Raw genomic sequence first — 20,334 nt, 5'->3', positions numbered from 1 at the left:
AGGACATCCTCTATTTCCGATTCAAACTCTTTCACAAACTTGTCTATATTCTGTTAATCAACGTTTATTGTAGGGATAATACACGTCTGCAGAAGCTCGCGGGATTGTTTGTGACCGAGACCGTGTGTATTGTCGCTATTCTTGCATAAAAAAATATTTCACGACGATTTATGTATTGTTTTCATATTGATGACTTGACGATTCCGGTACATTTATTATTTACCATTCCTGTTGTTCTTGGAAATGGTAAACATGTTTTAAATATCCGTATCCAGGGCCTGGAAATAAACAACACTATCAAAAGTACATCCTGAAGGTTTTTAAGCGATTTTTTTATCTCTCATTATTACAAACATAAAATTACCAATAACTGTTTATATCATTTCACAATTTTTGGACTCTATCACAATTTCAAGAATAATAACTTTACATTCGAGTTATATTGAGTACGGACACGCTGTTGGAGTACGGATGAGTACGAACATAGTGTTAGCTTCCAAGCTGTTTATATAAATTCTTCGAGAAATTAGATAACAAGTTTCAAGTTTCAAGTTTATTAATCAAGTCAAGGCCCATAAGGGCATCTGACAACAATTATAACAATAACAGTTATAGTAACAAAATCAGAACAGCATGTAAAACATGACAAATTATTGCAGAAGTAACTGATAATGTGGAGGATGAGAACTATTTATGTGAAAGTAGACATAATTTTCTTACAGAAAACAGCCAGTTTTAACAAAGTATTCTTATTGTCATTGTTCATAAGGTTAGAAAATTTGACAGTATTTGGATACTTATAATAAAATTCATCTATATATTTTTTCCTATCAACACTGAAATATTTGCAATCAAAAAGATAATGAAATTCATCTCCTAAAATGTTACTGTTACACAAATGACAAGTTCTTTGTTCTCTTGCAATGTTTTCAAATCTACCTTTCTCTACTGGCAACAAATGATTCATGCATCTGAATTTACAAAGTGAAATGCTAAGGTCAAAAGGTAAAAGCTTGAAATATTTTTCAAATACAAATTCGTGTTTATACATTCTATAATTTAAACATTTGCTTGAGTTATTAACTGAATAGTTCCAGTTTTGTATAAACTGATCTTTAATTCTAGTGTTAACAAGATTTTTGAAGGAGTTAAAAGAGTGAATCTTCTGATCAAACCAAAAATTAGATATACCAAGAGAATCTAAACTATCTTTGACATAACATAACCAGTTAAATTTCTTGTTTTGCCTCTGAGACAGTGAGAGACAAGTTCTGTACAAAATATTACAAATTTTATCTTCCTTGGAGCTTATTACCTTACTCCAAAAAGTTAACACTCTACATTTAATACGACTTGAAAGTGGTAAAATACCAAGATCACCATACAACATGTTATTAGGGGTACTTTGCTTCAAATTTAAAATAAGTTTTAAATATTTCAACTGAAATTTATCAACAATATCTAAATTTTCAACCCCCCATACCTCTGAGCCGTACAAGATAATAGGAGTAACCATGGTATCGAAAAGGTGCAATTGTAAATCAATAGGTAAAAACAATTTCCTGGATTTACTAATAACAGCAAACATAGCTTTGCGTGCTTGATCAACTAAATGAGCCTTAGTTCTACCAAACTTGCCATTGAATGAAAATTGAATACCTAAGTATGAGAAATGGTCAACAATTTCTAAAATATTACCCTCAAATTGAAATACTGGCGCATTACGCATACCTCTCTTATTTTTCCAAAATATGACAACTTTAGTCTTTGCGGTGTTAACCTTTAGCCCCCATGAGATGCAATACTCTGACATGGCATTAAGAGCTGACTGGAGGTCATTAGGGGTTTCTGCTAGGATGACTGTATCATCAGCATATAAAAGCAAATATAACTTGAAGAAAACCTCAACATCATTATCACTTAACATATGACTAACATTGTCAGATAATAACTGAAGACCATGAAATTTACTAGACATAAAGCTATTTAAATCATTCAAGAATAAAGAAAATAGAACAGGAGAGAGATTTTCACCCTGTCTAACTCCTGTATGACTCACAAAAAATTCAGATAGAGTACTGTTTGATTTTACACAAGACTTCGCTTTATCATACATGTTGAGAATAATTTTAAAACATTTACCATCAATATTGTAACTTAAAATCTTTCGCCATAGAGCAATACGATTGACCGAGTCGAAGGCTTTACGGTAATCCACAAAAGCACAGTACAGTTTTTTATTATTGACAAAATAGAATCTACATAGGAAGTGTCTAGGGGTACGGATCCGTACCTCCAGAATCTGATTCTTGAGGTACGGATCCGTACCTCTAGACAAGCCTGTTAGGGGTTTTCTAGGGGTACGGACCTCCGTTTTTCTAGAGATTAAAGGTCATTTACATTTCAAATTTTGTTGAAAATGAAATAACAAATAACATTTCATCAGAATTCACCTTAAACTTGGATCTAAATGGTTTACAGATAACAACATTCATCCGATTTGTTACATTTTCTTTCGGAACGTAAATAACCGAGGAACACCAAATAAATCACGAAGTTTCGAACTGGCAGAAAAAAAAGATATAAAGATTAAACAAAATAATTCTAAGTATGTTGGGGGAAAACTATTTTTAATTGATAATTAGCCCTTATGTATTTACGCGTTTTTCACACATTTGGTTGCCGTTACGAGATACATGGGACGTTTTCACAAACAGTTTCTTTTACTTAATGTTGCTTAATTGATTATCAAAGTTCCGTGCCGATTATCATTATACAACAATGTACATTGTTAAATAACAAAAAAGATTGGTGCATATTATTATGCCTAATTTATTTATTTATTTGCTGAATTTCAAATAGAATTCATTTAAGGGATAGATTCATTCATTAATCTAGCTGTTATCAACAGTTTATTTGATAACAAACTATATAATTCCTATCGGCATAGAACAGTGTATTCATTTGGAGTTCCTCGAATATTTAGGTTTTGAAAGAGAAGGTAAACAATCGGACGAAAGCTGGTATCTGTAAACCAATTAGATCCAAGTTTTAAGTGAAGACTGGTTAAGACTTTGTTGTTATTTCATTTTCAACAAAATTTAAGATATAAATAACCCTAAATCTCTAGAAAAAAGAGGTCCGTACCCCTAGAAAACCCCTAACAGGCTTGTCTAGAGGTACGGATCCGTACCTCTAGAATCAGATTCTAGAGGTACGGATCCGTACCCCTAGACACTTCCATCTACATATCTATTAACATTTTTAAAGAAAATATATGATCAACAGTGCTATAATGTTTTCTAAATCCAGCCTGTTCTTCACACAATATGTTATTGGCATCTAAGAAGGTGTTTAACCTAGTGTTTAATAAAGATGTAAACAACTTTCCAAAAAAGCTTAGTATAGTTATGCCCCTGTAATTGTCGGGGTCATTAATGCTACCCTTATTCTTGTACAAAGGTAAAATAACACCTTTACTCCAGATATCGGGAAAAATACCCGAGTCCAAAATGATATTGAACAAACTACAAAATACTGATAACATACTAGGGTGAACATTTTTAAGGTACTCGTTCAAAATATTGTCAAATGTCGAAGACGCCTTGTTATTGCTTAGGAATGCATTAATTGCCCTTTCAATTTCAGGTACTGAAAAAGGTTTGTTAAGCATAACAACATACCGACTGACACTTACCAAAATCATAAATATGATTCCTAAAAACGAGCAACAGCACAAGTTACACGCGATACTTATTTATTCACAGTTATTTACAATAACTGAACAGACGCTTTGTAAAGGGAGTGAACTCTATGAGAAGCTAGTGCGTACATTGATGGGGGCAGTACGTTTGGGGTTGGAAACTGATACAGCTAAACATACTATGGATTACATTGTATCTATAATGCTACAAGAAGAGGTTGTTATGGAAGAAACAAGACGCAGATGCCAAATATCAGTGTGCGCAAAAATACATACATATGTCCCTGGCAAAGCATTTCAAAAATAAAAATCGGGTATTAACAGCACGTGAATTGCCTTGTTTGCACACGATTTTTCTCCCGTTAATACATGGGCGGATCCAGTGAAAAAAAGTAGTTTTTATGCAAGAATGCACTTAGGTCGTTGGAAAATTCTGATTCATTCAAATCTTTAAAGTTTCTAAACGTTACGCTCCTACTAGTAATAGTCTCTTTTTTAACATCTAAGAGAACCTTAACAATACAGTGATCAGATGAAAATGTGACTTATTATATGTGGAATTTGTCAACAAACAAACGATTCTTTTACAAAAAAGATGAAAAGCACTGAACTTCACAAGGTAAAATATGTAGAGAAAGCTATTTCTGGGAAGAAAACTTTTTCTACTGCCCATATATATGCGTCAAAATATAAAAAAATCCCTAGAAATATGAGAAAATTAAAGAAAATACACAGACTGTTAGATGCATGACTTTGTTATCCTGTATAGTAGGCGAAATAGATATCTGAATTTTCCATTGCATTGATATAACATGGACAGGATTATGATCACTCAACAATTTCACTCGATAAGCACTCGATAAGCAGATTGCTTCCTTTGTGTAAAGAAAGCTTAGGGTAAGTCTCTTCATTATATTATTATGAACTGTTCTTTACACCAGACTTTTGATAAAGATATACACGTATTAAAAATTTTGCTATAGCTTGGATGTTATGATTAGTTGAGCTTAGTAGTGTTCAAGGCTTCATAGTGATCTATAAATTTTTAACTTGGGAATGGCTGTCTTAGATATAAAGTCCAAAATGTAAACTGGCCTAGAATAAAATATGCAGATGCTGCAACAAAAAGAAATGATTTCTAGCGTCAGTTTTATTTTATAGGTATAAAATATAACATAATTTGCAAATTTCCCCAGAATATACTTCGAAAATTACTGCATTCTCTTTATTGTCAGTGTCTGTGCAGGAAGTCGATGAGAACATTCACAAGAAAGGACAGAAGTTTTATTTTGTGTTTCGCATTATGTCACCGGAAAATTACACCTAAATTCCTAATATATCCACATTATATCTTATCTATTGTACAAATACATGTGATGATGAGAATACAACTCGAAACAATTATATCGTTTCAAAATGTCATGTTATTAATAAATATGCAAAAAAAAATAATTTGTTGATACATGTACATGTACTGTGAAATCATGATTTTCATGTAGGACTACCTTAGATTTCGTTGATTCTAGGTTGCACAATTGGGGAAACACGCATGTCCACAGTCACTTTATTTGTTATGATAAAATAACTGATAAATCAGTAATTTTTAGAATTTGAGGTTTCGTGAATAAAAAAGAACCATTGTGGAGCAATGTATGTTCTTCCGTCTGTAGCATTCCCATGCATAATAAAGATTCCTGTATTTATATTAATCGACTAGAGAAAACCCATTATATATCAGAAGTTGCACTTTCGTTACCATTTCAACGTCAGCCTTTCTGTACTTTCAGTGCTTTGATCTTGTCAAAAATTAAAGTTCATTTATACAGCAGTAATTTTAATAAGTAAAACAAAATATATCAGATCAAGCTGTTTACAAAGAAATAATCTTACTTGCACTTAAATATTTACTGTACATTTTTGTATGGAAGATACATGTCTATTTCATCCGGACTTGAGACAAACTTATGAGCCGTTTGACAGAAGAAAAATTCTGGTAGATGCAGTTTGTCTAGAATATTAACAATCATTGCCCTGAAACAAGTTCTGAAACAAGTTCTGTCTCGTAAACTGTCAGAAAAGATTTGTTTTAACTGATAACTTGTCTCTCCATATCACGAGACGTCAATACTTTGTATTATCTATAATTTGAAAGATGTCAAAAGTTGCTGCATATTAGATAGAGGAAAAAACGTATTCACCGAAACGCCACTTACAACAAAGTCGACATACACAAGTACACCACCCAACCCCCGAACCAAAATATGACAAATTGTATCTGGTTGTATATGTGTATGAGAATGTCCCGTTCTACGGTAATTGTTTTGAACGTAATTAGACTCTGTATGTCCAGGTAGGTTAGTTTTCTTGCTTACCGTATTTTACAAATTATAGAATAAGTTAAAATATAGCTTCCCTATGATTGCTCTGAAATCTTACAATTTTAAAGAATTTCAGTCATTTATTACTGTTTTGAATACTGATCAGGTCTACAGGCAAAGTTATGTTATTTAATGGAATGTTACTGTGCTTGCTAGCCGTTCTGTATTCTTCGTTTAGTTCCGGAGTGGATGCATGTCGGGAAATTTCTAAACAACCCAATATCATCTTTACCAACTATTAGAAACGACGAATTGTTTACACTTGATCAAAATTGAATAATTCTGATAGACTGATATTTCTGTTACATGATTTATGTAATATGATGCAACGCCATACATTTATTAAATAAAGTGCTGTTTAAAGCATATTTAAAGGGTCTTGTATCTTAAATGTCTATAAACTATCGGAACTATGTGCATAGCACGTGTAGCAATATGCTCAATATGTCCATGAGTGGTTGCAATAACTTGATATTGAGACTGGCAAAAGATCAAAGATAAGCTATTAAAGTTATTTCTATAGAAGTCTATAGAATAAACTTTTCTTACGCTCTGATATTTTGTTCATTTACGAAAACTTTCTCATGTTTCTAAAACTTTCATTTTCAGGCTAACAATTATAAAAAGGCTGGTTTGTTGTCTTTATGAACAGTACCTGAAGAAAAATATATGGCGCGCCGGCGCGCGTATTTGAGACCTTTTTACAAAAGCTATAGGTTGCTATGCTATTTCACGGATGTTTTTATTTTAACGCGCATGCGCTCTTTACGTGTGGCAAAGGAGCTACTCAACGATAAGAAAACCTACATAAAATTATCATTATATTATTAGTCCCCTACTGGTTGAAAACCAGTTTCGGGGACTATAGGAATGCACTTTTCCGTCATTCCGTCCGTCCGTCCGTCTGTCCGTCCGTCTGTCCGCAATTTCGTGTCCGGTCCATAACTCTGTCATCCATGAAGGGATTTTAATATTACTTGGCACAAATGTTCCCCATGATGAGACGACGTGTCATGCGCAAAACCCGGACCCCTAGCTCAAAGGTCAAGGTCACAATCGGAGGTCAAAGGTCAACAGGGCCTTTTTCCTGTCCGGTCCATAACTCTCCCATCCATGAAGAGATTTTAATATTACTTAGCACAAATGTTCCCCATGATGAGAGGATGTGTCATGCGCAAATCCCGGACCCCTAGCTCAAAGGTCAAGGTCACAACTGGAGGTCAAAGGTCAACAGGGCTTTTTTCCTGTCCGGTCCATAACTCTCCCATCCATGAAGAGATTTTAATATTACTTGGCCCAAATGTTCCCCATGAGGAGACGACGTGTCATGCGCAAAACCTGGACCCCTAGCTTAAAGGTCAAGGTCACAATTGGAGGTCAAAGATCAACAAGGCTTTTTTCCTGTCCGGTCCATAACTCTCCCATCTATGAAGGGATTTTAATATTACTTGGCACAAATGTACTTCATAATAAGTCGATGTGTCATGCACAACTTTCAGACCCCTAGCTCAAAGGTCAAGGTCACACTTAGCAGTCAAATGTTAACATAGCATGAACAGGGTCTGTTTCGTGTCCGGTCCATAACTCTGACATTCATTAAGGGATTTTAATATCACTTAGCACAAGTGTTCCCCATGATGAAACGACGTGTCATGCGCAAATACCGGACCCCTAGCTCAAAGGTCAAGGTCACAATTGGGGGTCAAAGGTCAACAGAGTTTTTTTCCTGTCCCGTCCATCACTCTGCCATTCATGAAGGGATTTTAATATTACTTGGCACAAATGTTCCCCATGATAAGACAACATGTCATGCGCAAAGTGCAGACCCTTAGCTCAAAGGTCAAGGTCACAATTGGAGGTCATAGGTCAATAAGGTGTTTTCCCTGTCCGTTCCAGAACTCTGTCATCCATCAAGGGATTACAATATCACTTGGCATAAATGTTTCCCATGGTGAGATGACGTGTCATGCGCAACACCCAGTGCCCTAGCTTAAAGGTCAAGGTCACACTTTGAGATCAAAGGTCAAGAGGATTTTTTTCCTGTCCGGTCTATAACTTTGTCATGCAAAGCAGGATTTAGATATCAGTTGGCACAAATATTCCCCTGGATGAGACAACATGTCATGCGCAAGAACCAGGTCCCTAGGTCTAAGGTCAAGGTCATATTTAGAGGTCAAAGGTCAAATTCAAGAATGACTTTGTAAGGAACATTTCTTCTTCATGCATGGAGGGATTTTGGTGTAACTTGGACCAAATGTTCACTACCATGAGGTACTCTTGCTTTTAGAATTACGTCCCTTTGTTGTTACTATAAATAGATTTTTTTGTAACTTTTTTTATTAGAAAATTTATTCGGTAGAGAAAAATCGAGACCACTTTTCTGTGGTACAGCATGCATGTTACATCCAATTTTTAGGTGTATTTTGACCTATCTCTACCTGGTAAAGAGTTTCTTGTGGACTTATATTATATAGATTTTTTTTTTAAGATTAATTTCCCTTTGTTGTTACTATAAATAACTTACATGATAACATTTTTATAATCAGCCAAAAAAATTCAATATGAAAACAACTGTGGGTTTTTATATATGCACATTTTAATCCAAGTGTGTTGTTATAACATATTGTATATGTAGTACAATATTGTTTATACATCATTGACAGATTTCAGTTCATTATGTTATACTGCAGTAGAGAAAATTAGGTGCCTTCCGGCAGGGGACTTTGTATTGCATGGCAATACTTCATTCACTTTTTACGAATTGTTTTGCCACTATAAAGATGATTTCAGTCAAGTAATTTATTATACAGTATGCTTTGATTAAAGACATGTATGTTATTAACCATATCTTACGTGAACAGCCTGCTTTATTCTTATTTTCGTCAGAAAAGAACAAGCATTTCCAATCTATTTCCTTGCCACACATTATACAAATATAAAAACTTGTTCCTTACATTTAAAAATGTTATAATTTCTTTCATTTTATCAATTTTTTCCACAACTTCAAATAGTTGTTGTTTATATTTTTCTCCGACTTCAATGACATCTACATACTTAGGGATCGCGGCTCCATGTCACTGAAGTTGCTGTTGTAAGTAATATACCAGAAATTATTACGTAACTATTATGCAAATGACATGATAAAACATAGGTCACCTAAGTAAAGCAAGACCCTAACTTAATTTCGAGGGTGTCCCCTAATTAGAGCGGATCATAAAAGTTACTGAAGCATATAAGATGGCTTTGATGAGACATACTTAATGCTTTCGGCCGCCAATGCCATATTCGGATTAATATATCACGTGGCGGAGCTGTTTGATTAATTTGAAATAAACATTGCACGTGATATCTAGTATTTTAAAATCTGTAAGAATATACTTTAGAACGTTAACGGACACTTCTTTTTAAAAACGATGAAAGTGTAGTTACAAAAAATCTAAATTCGTAAGATATGAATCAAATCAAGGACTATAACTACATACTGAAGGAAAATACCTAATATAAATCTCTAATTTCTGTGCCCCCGAAGAGAGGCATATTAGTTTTCAACTAAAATCATCAATGATATTGCGCATTAGTTAAAGTATATCAGCTGCTGGTTTGCAAAGATCTACATATATTTTCCTTTGTCTTGCGGTGAATATTTACTGTACTATAAAACAAACTCATTATTGATCGAATAAATTGAAATGCAATATAACTCTAACGTAATTTATATTGTGCGGTTATGTCTTTTGCCCTACGTAGACTGCGCATGCGCGAAAATTGTCTCCCGTTGATAAGGAAATAGCTCTCTGTAAAAAGGTCTATAAAGACTAATACAGTCAAACTTCGTTTGCATGAACTCGGATTATTCGCTTACAAATCTTGGCTCGAAAGCATCGTCAGGTTCCGGCATAATATCTATATAATGTATATTTTACGGTGACTCGTACTACTGATATCTCGAACAAATTTTGCCTGTCCCGTCGAGTTCTAGCGCATATAGTTCGACTGTACTAACTGTTGATAGATCTAAAGCATCGGACGAAATGACGTAAAAATAGCAAAGTCGGTTTGATTAAGTCTGTCTCGTGAGATAGTATTAAATGTGCACATTCTCTTAAGCATATCTAAAATGGCTTAAGCTGTCAATTAAATCTCTATTCCAGTGGTTTACGCATGTGCTATAGCAATTTCAGGAATGTGTGGGCGTTTAGAAATACATGTACTACCTATGTACAAAGCATCAAGCGATATCAAAGTTTAAATATAGATATTAAAAAACTGCAAATGTTATGTATTTATCTTTTCAGTCCGTTAGCATGAAAATGATACTCTTCATATCTTTGAATCAGCTAAGACAATTCATTTTCACATGAACATTTGGCTATTATAAGAACCGGTATAACATAAGGCTGTTAAAAGAACTGGTAACCACTCTTCAAGTGTTTTTAACATCTACAATTTTTAACTATTTGTTTATGATCGTTCTATGGATGTCATAACTGCAAAAAGGCTTAATAGCTGTGAATTTTATAGTATATTCAAGGTCACAGACATAGCAAAGTTCAAATCTGAACTTTAGGGAACGTACTTCTAACGTATTAAAGATAGCAAAATGGTGTGTATATTAATAATATACTCAACAACTTTTCTAACTCCACACCTGTTTTTCTTTTTCCTTTTATCTCTGTCAAAAGTTTTGACAGATTTGAATAAAAAAAAATTACACAATGTTTAACAATTTTTTTATTATACTAACGAAACTAGAAACGCTACCATAAGAGGAAAACATAAGATTGCTGACAAATGGGAGACAGAACCATATATTATCATAGAACAACCAAACAAAGATACACCGGTATTTGTCATCAAGAAAAAGAATTCAGCGACTAAGAAAACAAAAACAGTACATAGAAATCTTCTTCTTCCAATTACAACAATAGTCAAAAACAGTTACAACAACGAAGGAAACAGCAAAAGATCTGAAAAGTACATCATACCCCAAAGAAGACAAATTAATAAAGGGTCTCCGGATAAAGAGGTCGACAGCTCCAGAAGGCCAAAGCGACAAAGACATACCAAAGTGGCAATGTAATGACGATTGGGTGATGACCTTACACAAACAAGTTCAGAGACATTGTTTTTAGTAACAGTGTAATATATAGACAGTACTGTGTATATAGAAAAACATGAAATTTGAAAGATGTAACTGAATTATTTTCTGAGTATATACTTACTTGGAAATTCAAGTGTGAAATGAAAATATAATTACTTACCTGTAAATGTAGACAACATTCGTATTATGTGTGTATTCGTGTAAAGACTTTGAATATTTACCATGTTCGTATTTTGTATACATGTATATATGACTGAAAGAAAACATATAAGATAGTGACATTGGAATTAAAAGCTATATAGTTACCTGAAAAGATACATACTTATCTTGACGGATGTGAACGTATCTGAAATCCAGTCATATACTTACCGTGTGTGTTTCCAAGGGAATCGTACTTAAATTTCTTAAAGGAGGATACCGGTACTTACCTCTAGAAGCTCTTCATATGTGCAAAGAATTTAATGAATAAAAAGAAAAACATTGATCAGAAATATATAATTCAGTCAGTCCGGTTGCAGTATATTAGGTGTAAGTACCATTTTACATACATGATAACTGATATATTTTTATATATTTTAGGTTGATGCTACAGACAACCTGAATATTTTACTTACATCGTAATTCTTATTTTTTTAGCCGTCAGAAAGACGCACACGACATGAAGTTCCAGTTTATTTTATTTCTTGGTGTATAACGTTATGAAATTCTCATTAAGTAAAATAATTTGAATTGAGAAATATACTATAAAGAACAAAGTGCGACTACAATTTTTTTCCTGTTTTAAGCAAATAATTTAAAATCTATACGCAATGTACAAGTAGATTGGCAAAGCTATATCATATACATTTAGTGATATGCAGTGAGTGATATGGGTTATATCTCACTGATAAAACACAGTATTTTATTAGTTAGCATAAGATAAAAATGTTCATATTTTTCTTCAAGTAGCAAATTGTATTGTTTGAACTATATACACCTGTCAATAGCACAAATTAAGGACCGTTGATTTAAGGAGTTGCAAAATATACATACTAGTAACCATTAGAATACTTTATAGTATGCGTTGAGCCTTTAAATAATACTCCATTATTTTTGACAGTTTAAAAGGTTTGCATGTTTATATTTTTGGATGTTTTTAATAAATGATAAAAACACTTACCATTAATTTAAAATATTGCTAAAATATATCAAAAGTACCATCATAAACTTGCCAAAGACATATATAACTGTGTGCTAATGATGTTTATCACCACAAATATCTGACTAAAGAAACGAAATAAAAATCCCCACGGCAATTAAATATGAATGAGGAGGTTTTTACTGTCGAGTACTCAGAAACAAATGTTTAACGTTACACCGACACAGTTATAGGACACATGGCGAAGTTTCATATATTGCTATCAATAATGCTAAACTGCCTTCTACTTTCTTCTAGACTTATTTTGATACAATTTATCTATGTTTTCATATCATTGCTGTCGGATTTTATATTATTGTATGGTCTAGTACTATTGTGTAGTATAGTAAGAAATAGGAAGTGTTTCTCCGTATACGCGTAATCTACCGCACTTTAGTTTCTACTACATAGGAGCGTATTACTCTCTGCTGTCGGAGGTGAAGACGAAATTATATAAATATGGTGGCGTCCGTAGAAACTTCAATTACACCATCTTTTTTTTTTTTTAAATACTTTTGACACGTGAACAGGTCACATTACCATACAGACATTCTCCCGTCGTCCGTGTGTTCCATCTATCTTGACAATTAGTTTAAATTAAACTCTGAAAAAGTTGTAATTGCACAGGTTCGTCAACATTTTCTAACCTCTAACCTCCATTTTGAAAGTATAGGAACGGCGCTCGTGAACCCGCTAGTTGAACTATAGTAAGAAAGCACGTCATGTCTGTTAACTAGAGGTAATTCAGTACTAAACTATAGTTACAATAGCAGGTGATCAAACTAGGCCTATTTGTATGACTTTAAAGGCCTAATTATAGCAAAGGAACCGGAACCGGCGTGGGAGCCATCTGCATTATGGCGGACAGGTTTTTAAACACTAATTTTTCACTTGGCATGGCCACAGAGGTGTAAACTAAAGCAGGTTTCTGTTTAAATTTCATTGGGGATGTATTTTTGACATTTTGGTAGGAAAAGGGGAAGAGGAGGTTGTATTTGGTGAAGTGAAACTCAATTTTAGTATGAGTAGTACTTTCAGATCACAGCAGTGTGATTTTGGTGTGATTTTAGAGTAAGCAAATGTGAAAAGAGAAATCTCTCTTAAAAAATATATGAGCCCTACTTTTCTCTTCATTTTATATCAGTTTTATCATAACTCTTTAAAATGAGGTAAGTGTAAGGATTTGTTCCCTGAAATGGGTCTAGCTATGTTTGGTAGCTCTTTAAAAAATCAGTATTTTATAGAATATATAGGGAATACTATTCATTGGTGTTTGACCTAAACGAATAGTGAATAACATTATTAAGTCAACGCGCATGCCCAAAGTAAATGTGATTGATTGCTTTACTGAAGTCAATTTCCCTATAGTTCAACGGTTACTTCGCTACGATCAACATGCTGATTTTTAGTCTCCCGTTTCTTTTTCTTTACGGAATATTTTGTGGGGTTGTTGCCATCCGTCAATTTACTGAGTTTACCAAGTTTGAGGATCTTGGAGGGTTTACCTGTCATGCTGATCAGATCGTTTTTGAAGAGGAAAATAAAGGGAGCTTAGCACAATGTGTACTGAAGTGTTCCGTAACCGCCAGATGTTATGGTGTTTTTCACCGACCTCATAATATGCACTGCATTGGGTGCCGCGATAAGTTTTTGACAAAAGATGGCGCACCGTTACTAAATGGCACACTCTATTATAGACGCCAACGTAGGTGATTGAACCACATACTGCACTGATGATAATATAAGTTAAAATGATATATACTTTGAAAAGTAAATGTAAAATAATAATTTTGGAGTCGCCATGTAGACGAATGAAAATGTGAGAAGTATCTAAATTTAATGGATTGTTACGAAAGCCTAGTGGTGACTTCATGTTTCACGATTCCCATATTTATCACATATCTCAATTCGCATTTCTCAATTTTTGCATCGGAAACGAGAGGTGAGAACTATGAAATGTAGAAGTTTCCATATGTTTCATAGTGTATGTATAGTAAGAAATGAGAAATAAGAAATGTGAAATGTGTAATTCACATTTCTCATTTCACACTTCTTTTTGTATCGAAAGCGAGAAGTTTGAAGTTAGAAATTCTCACTTTTTATTTCATACTTTCTGTATGATTCACCGCGTATAATAAGACTTGAGAAATGAGAAATTTGGAATGGGAAATATAAATTCAGTACCGGGCTTTCGTAAATGTTCAAATGTTTACATTTATTTCTCAGTTAAAACATTTACAAAAAATAGCGTCTTGTGTGTACGAAAGCCTTGTGATTACTTCACGTCTTTTTATTACAATATCCTATTTCCTATCTGGTATTATACCCTATGAACCATAGAAACTATGAAATGAGAAATGTGAACTTCACATTTCTCACTTGACAGCAATTTGTTGTATCGAGGAGTGAAAAATGTGAAATTCATATTTCTTTTTTCTCAGTTCATAGTTTCCATAGCGTATAGAAAGAAATAAGATATAAGAAATGTGATTTCTCACTTAACATTTTTAATTTCTTTTTGTACCGGAAGCGAGAAGTATGAACTGAGAAATTCTTACTTTTATTTCATAGTTCCTATATGATCCATATCGTATGATAAGAAGTGAGATATGAGAAATATGAAATGGAAAAATTGAAAAGTGAAGTCAGCACCGGGCTTTCGTAAATTTTCATATATTTACATTTACATATTTACATTGAATATTTCATATTGAACATGAAAATATAAAATTCATCAGGACCGTAAAATTAATGCATTTTGTGTTTGTCAATATTTTCTTAGAAAACAAATCGATTAATCACGCAATTGGGATTGGACATTGGTGGAAATGTGATGCTTATTGAAAAAGTTTCTTGTCAATTTAAAAACACAGGACACACGGCAGTAACACAACAACGACTAACAATATATATGTTCAAAGTGATATTTTAGTATTACGCTTAGTGGTGATAGTGCCTTTATAAAAGTATTTTCTTTAAAGTGTACATTTTAATCATGCATCTCATGTACAATCAACATGTTCTCTGCATTCGTCAGGTAAGACGGTAGACGCTATTTCATTAATCTGTGTGTACTGACTTACGGAAGACGTGCAGTTTGGATCAAATAACAGTTTTATCGTATCTTAGTGGATGTCAAACGAAAGTTGTCACATAGCATATAAGTAGTTTCTATTGGATATAATGAACACGTGTATAAGATAATATAGATAGGTTTCTTTACATAATACTAACTAGTGTCTGTTAGATAATATGGAAAGGTTTCTTTTAGATAATATGAACAAGTGTCTGTTAGATAATTTTTACATATAATTAGAGGGTCGCAATGGGATTTGTTTTCACATATCGGACCATGCATTCGAAGGAAACGATAATATTCATTTTGTTGTTTACATGTAAATTTGCTGATATATGTCTATCTGTTTGTACACATGTTATGCTCTTCAAGAATGGAGGAAATAAAAGAATCGATCAATCATTCTATGGATACGTTTCTGTTAGACAATATGAACAAGTATCTGCTAGATAATATGGAAAGGTTTCTGTTAGACAATATGAACAAGTGTCTATAGGATAATATGGATATGTTTCTGTTAGACAATATGAACAAGTGTCTGCTAGATAATATGGAAATGTTTCTGTTAGACAGTATGAACAAGTGTCTGCTAGATAATATGGAAAGGTTTCGGTTAGACAATATGAACAAGTGTCTATTAGATAATATGGAAAGGTTTCTGTTAGACAATATGAACAAGTGTCTATTAGATAATATGGAAAGGTTTCTGTTAGACAATATGAACAAGTGTCTATTAGATAATATGGATATGTTTCTGTTAGACAATATGAACAAGTGTCTGCTAGATAATATGGAAATGTTTCTGTTAGACAATATGAACAAGTGTCTGCTAGATAATATGGAAATGTTTCTGTTAGACAATATGAACAAGTGTCTATTAGATAATATGGAAAGGTTTCTGTTAGACAATATGAACAAGTGTCTATTAGATAATATGGAAAGGTTTCTGTTAGACAATATGAACAAGTGTCTATTAGATAATATGGAAAGGTTTCTGTTAGACAATATGAACAAGTGTCTGTTAGATAATATGGAAAGGTTTCTGTTAGAAAATTTGAACAAGTGTCTGTTAGATAATATGGATATGTTTCTGTTAGACAATACGAACAAGTGTCTATTAGTAGGTAATATGGAAAGGTTTCTGTTAGATAATATAAAAAAGTGTCTATTAGATAATATGGATATGTTTCTGTTAGACAATATGAACAAGTGTCTATTAGATAATATGGATATGTTTCTGTTAGACAATATGAACAAGTGTCTATTAGGTAATATGGAAAGGTTTCATATTGTCTGCTAGATAATATGGAAAGGTTTCTGTTAGACAATATGAACAAGTGTCTATTAGGTAATATGGATATGTTTCTGTTAGACAAAATGAACAAGTGTCTATTAGATAATATGGAAAGGTTTCTGTTAGACAAATGAACAAGTGTCTATTAGTAATATGGATAGGTTTCTGTTAGACAATATGAACAATTGTTATTAGTAATATGGATAAGGTTTCTGTTAGACAAATATGAACAAGTGTCCTATATTATGGAAATTTGGACAATAGGTCATATGTCTGCTAGGTAATATGGAAAGGTTTCTGTTAGACAATATGAACAAGTGTCTATTAGGTAATATGGAAAGGTTTCTGTTAGACAAAATGAACAAGTGTCTATTAGATAATATGGAAAGGTTTCTGTTAGACAATATGAACAAGTGTCGATTAGGTAATATGGAAAGGTTTCATATTGTCTGCTAGATAATATGGAAAGGTTTCTGTTAGACAATATGAACAAGTGTCTATTAGGTAATATGGAAAGGTTTCTGTTAGACAATATGAACAAGTGTCGATTAGATAATATGGATATGTTTCTGTTAGACAATATGAACAAGTGTCTATTAGGTAATATGGAAAGGTTTCTTGTTGAGATAATATGAAGAGTTTCTGTTGATAATAGGGAAATGTTTTGGTATGAGTTCAGAATATGAACAAGTGTCGATTAGATAATATGGATATGTTTCTGTTAGACAATATGGACAAGTGTCTATTAGATAATATGGATATGTTTTTGTTAGACAAAATGAACAAGTGTCTATTAGATAATATGGAAAGGTTTCTGTTAGACAATATGAACAAGTGTTTATTAGATAATATGGATATGTTTCTGTTAGACAATATGAACAAGTGTCTATGTAGATAATAGAAAGGTTCTATTGTTTAGAATATGAACAGTTTATGTTCGATAATATGAACAATTATCATAGAGTAATATGATAAGGTTTTGTTAGATATATGAAAGGTCATAATAATATCATATGTTTCTGTTAGACAATATGAACAAGTGTCTATTAGGTAATATGGAAAGGTTTCTGTTAGAAAATATGAACGAGTGTCTGCTAGATAATATGGAAAGGTTTCTGTTAGACAATATGAACAAGTGTCTGCTAGATTATATGGAAAGGTTTCTGTTAGACAATATGAACAAGTGTCTATTAGATAATATGGATATGTTTCTGTTAGACAATATGAACAAGTGTCTATTAGATAATATGGAAAGGTTTCTGTTAGACAATATGAACAAATGTCTATTAGATAATATGGATATATTTCTGTGTCTGCTAGATAATAAGAAAAGGTTTCTTTTAGAATATGAACAGTTGTATGTTCGATAATATGAACAAATATATGATAGATAATATTACTAGGTGTTTGTTAGATTATATGAATAGGTACAATAAATCATATTTGATATTAGAATTTATTAGAATTATTGTGATGTGATGTAAAACTAGACGAAATTTACGAATGATAACAACTTATCCTTCTATAGTCTTGGTGATATAAAAATAATTTAAAATTCACATAAATATTAAATATTTCATTGGCCCTTTTTTCAGAAATATTGCAAAGATCTTGGTGAACATTTAGCAGACATTAAGTCAGAGGAGGAGGAAACATTTTTAGAGAGATACGTCTTTCACGGTTTGTTGTGTTTATCAACTTCATGGTCATTTCAACATTAGTAACTCTGCTTGCAATCTTTATGATCTTTCTTGTAAATTGTGGAAATCAAAACAAAGCTATAAAGAATGTCTATATGTTTTTTACCAAACTAAGAGGAAGCAATAGGCGCAAACATGCGCTGTGACGAAGGCCCATTTTCGCTCCAGACTCACAAACTTGTTGTATTTACTTCGAAGCAAAAATACCTCAAACCAGAAAGGATACAAATTATTTATTCTCCAAAAAGAAAACGTGAGGTTTCGTTCATATTCTTTTTTCTTTTAACGATCCCATGTAAATTACGTGCAAATCACTTGCCTTGGCTGGTGTATTCTACTAAAAGTCTGCAAATACAGCTTGTATTGATATCAAAACGATTGCAGTTATTGCTTGCATGATTGTAGTAAAAGATTGCATGATTTCAGCAATTGATTGCATGATTGCAGTAATTGATTGCATGATTACAGTAATTAATTGGATGATTGGAGTAAATAATTGCATGATTGCAGCAATATCTCAATATGAAACGAAGTATCTAACGTGGAATTGTACTGAAAATCTTTTCCTGGACCAGGTTGTGTAAAATGCTTTACTTGTAGAGAAACGTTCCAAAATGTATAAGTGGTCATTGTTTTGTACTTTATGCATTGGCCAAAATCTAAGTACTTTGTGCTTCAAAGCAAGTATAATAATAATGTAATGGTAAAGTGACTAAGTTTTTTTTTTTAAAGAGGACAGTACCATTGTATTTAATGTAAAGCTTATCACTTATATAAAGATTCAAACAGCTGTGTTCGGGTATTTGCATTTGGTATGTTGTCTTCCAGGATACAATGGTAGCTTCTGGCTAGGTGCAACAGACGTTAAAAGTGAGGGAACATTTGTTTGGAGGGACGGAACTAATGTTTCTGATTTTTACGTCAACTGGGCGCCTTCACAACCGAATAATCATGAAGGAATAGAGCATTGCATGAAGACTTCTAAAGTAAATGACAAGTGGATATGGCGTGATGCGAGATGTGCTGCAAAAGTGAAGAGTTTATGTGAATTCGACTAACTCCCACCAATACATTTGGCAATGTTTAAATTCTAACAAAAAGTATATTTGCATTTATGAGACTATTTGAGTACTTTTATTAACGACGTTTTATTGTTCGTACAACTATTTTTATGCCTTACTTTGGTTCAATGTAACCACTTTATCAAGCGTACATATAAGCATCCCTATTCTACATGATAGGATTTGCAGTTACCGTGGTCCTGGATCAAAATGTCTCACTTTAGCATAGAAACGTATTTTGTAAGACACTAACACAAATTCTACGATATCCTTTATTGTGATAAATAACGTTTTGCTATTTCCATTTTCCGGTGGATGGCCTTTTGTAAGATGCAATAATCCAATTTCTTTAAAAGAGATATAATTCATTGAAAAAAAAATAAAGAAAATGTATTCAAAGCAATTTTATAAAATTGTATTATCAGAAGTATACTCTCAGCAAAGCTGCAATATCATCATATGTTAAACATTCTGCATTGAAGTCATTTTGGCTTGCAATTGCGAGTTATATAGTTGTATGGAAATGTATTGAAACAATATCTACTTAGGACTATGTCAAATCTTTGATAAAAAAGAATATAAATGCTAAGACTAGAAAACATATAATAGTTACAGGAAAAAGAAAACAATCCTAAATTTTGCTGTCATTTGTTTAGGGTTAAAGAATGTTTGGGGTGTAAGGGTAACGTAATGTAGTATTATGAGAAAAACAATTCGATAATCCTGAAATTTATTCAATCGGAAGAAAATAAAGTTTTCATCACACTGTTGGTTGTTATTTAAATTCTCTCGTTTGGATTTTACATGATACTGTATTAATGGAGACTTTTCATTCAAATAAAAC

Source organism: Mercenaria mercenaria, chromosome 18 (genome assembly GCF_021730395.1).
Source record: "Mercenaria mercenaria strain notata chromosome 18, MADL_Memer_1, whole genome shotgun sequence".
NCBI classification, from domain to species: domain Eukaryota; kingdom Metazoa; phylum Mollusca; class Bivalvia; order Venerida; family Veneridae; genus Mercenaria; species Mercenaria mercenaria.
The sequence above is the reverse complement of the archived record's forward strand: the minus strand, read 5'-3'. Positions refer to the sequence as shown.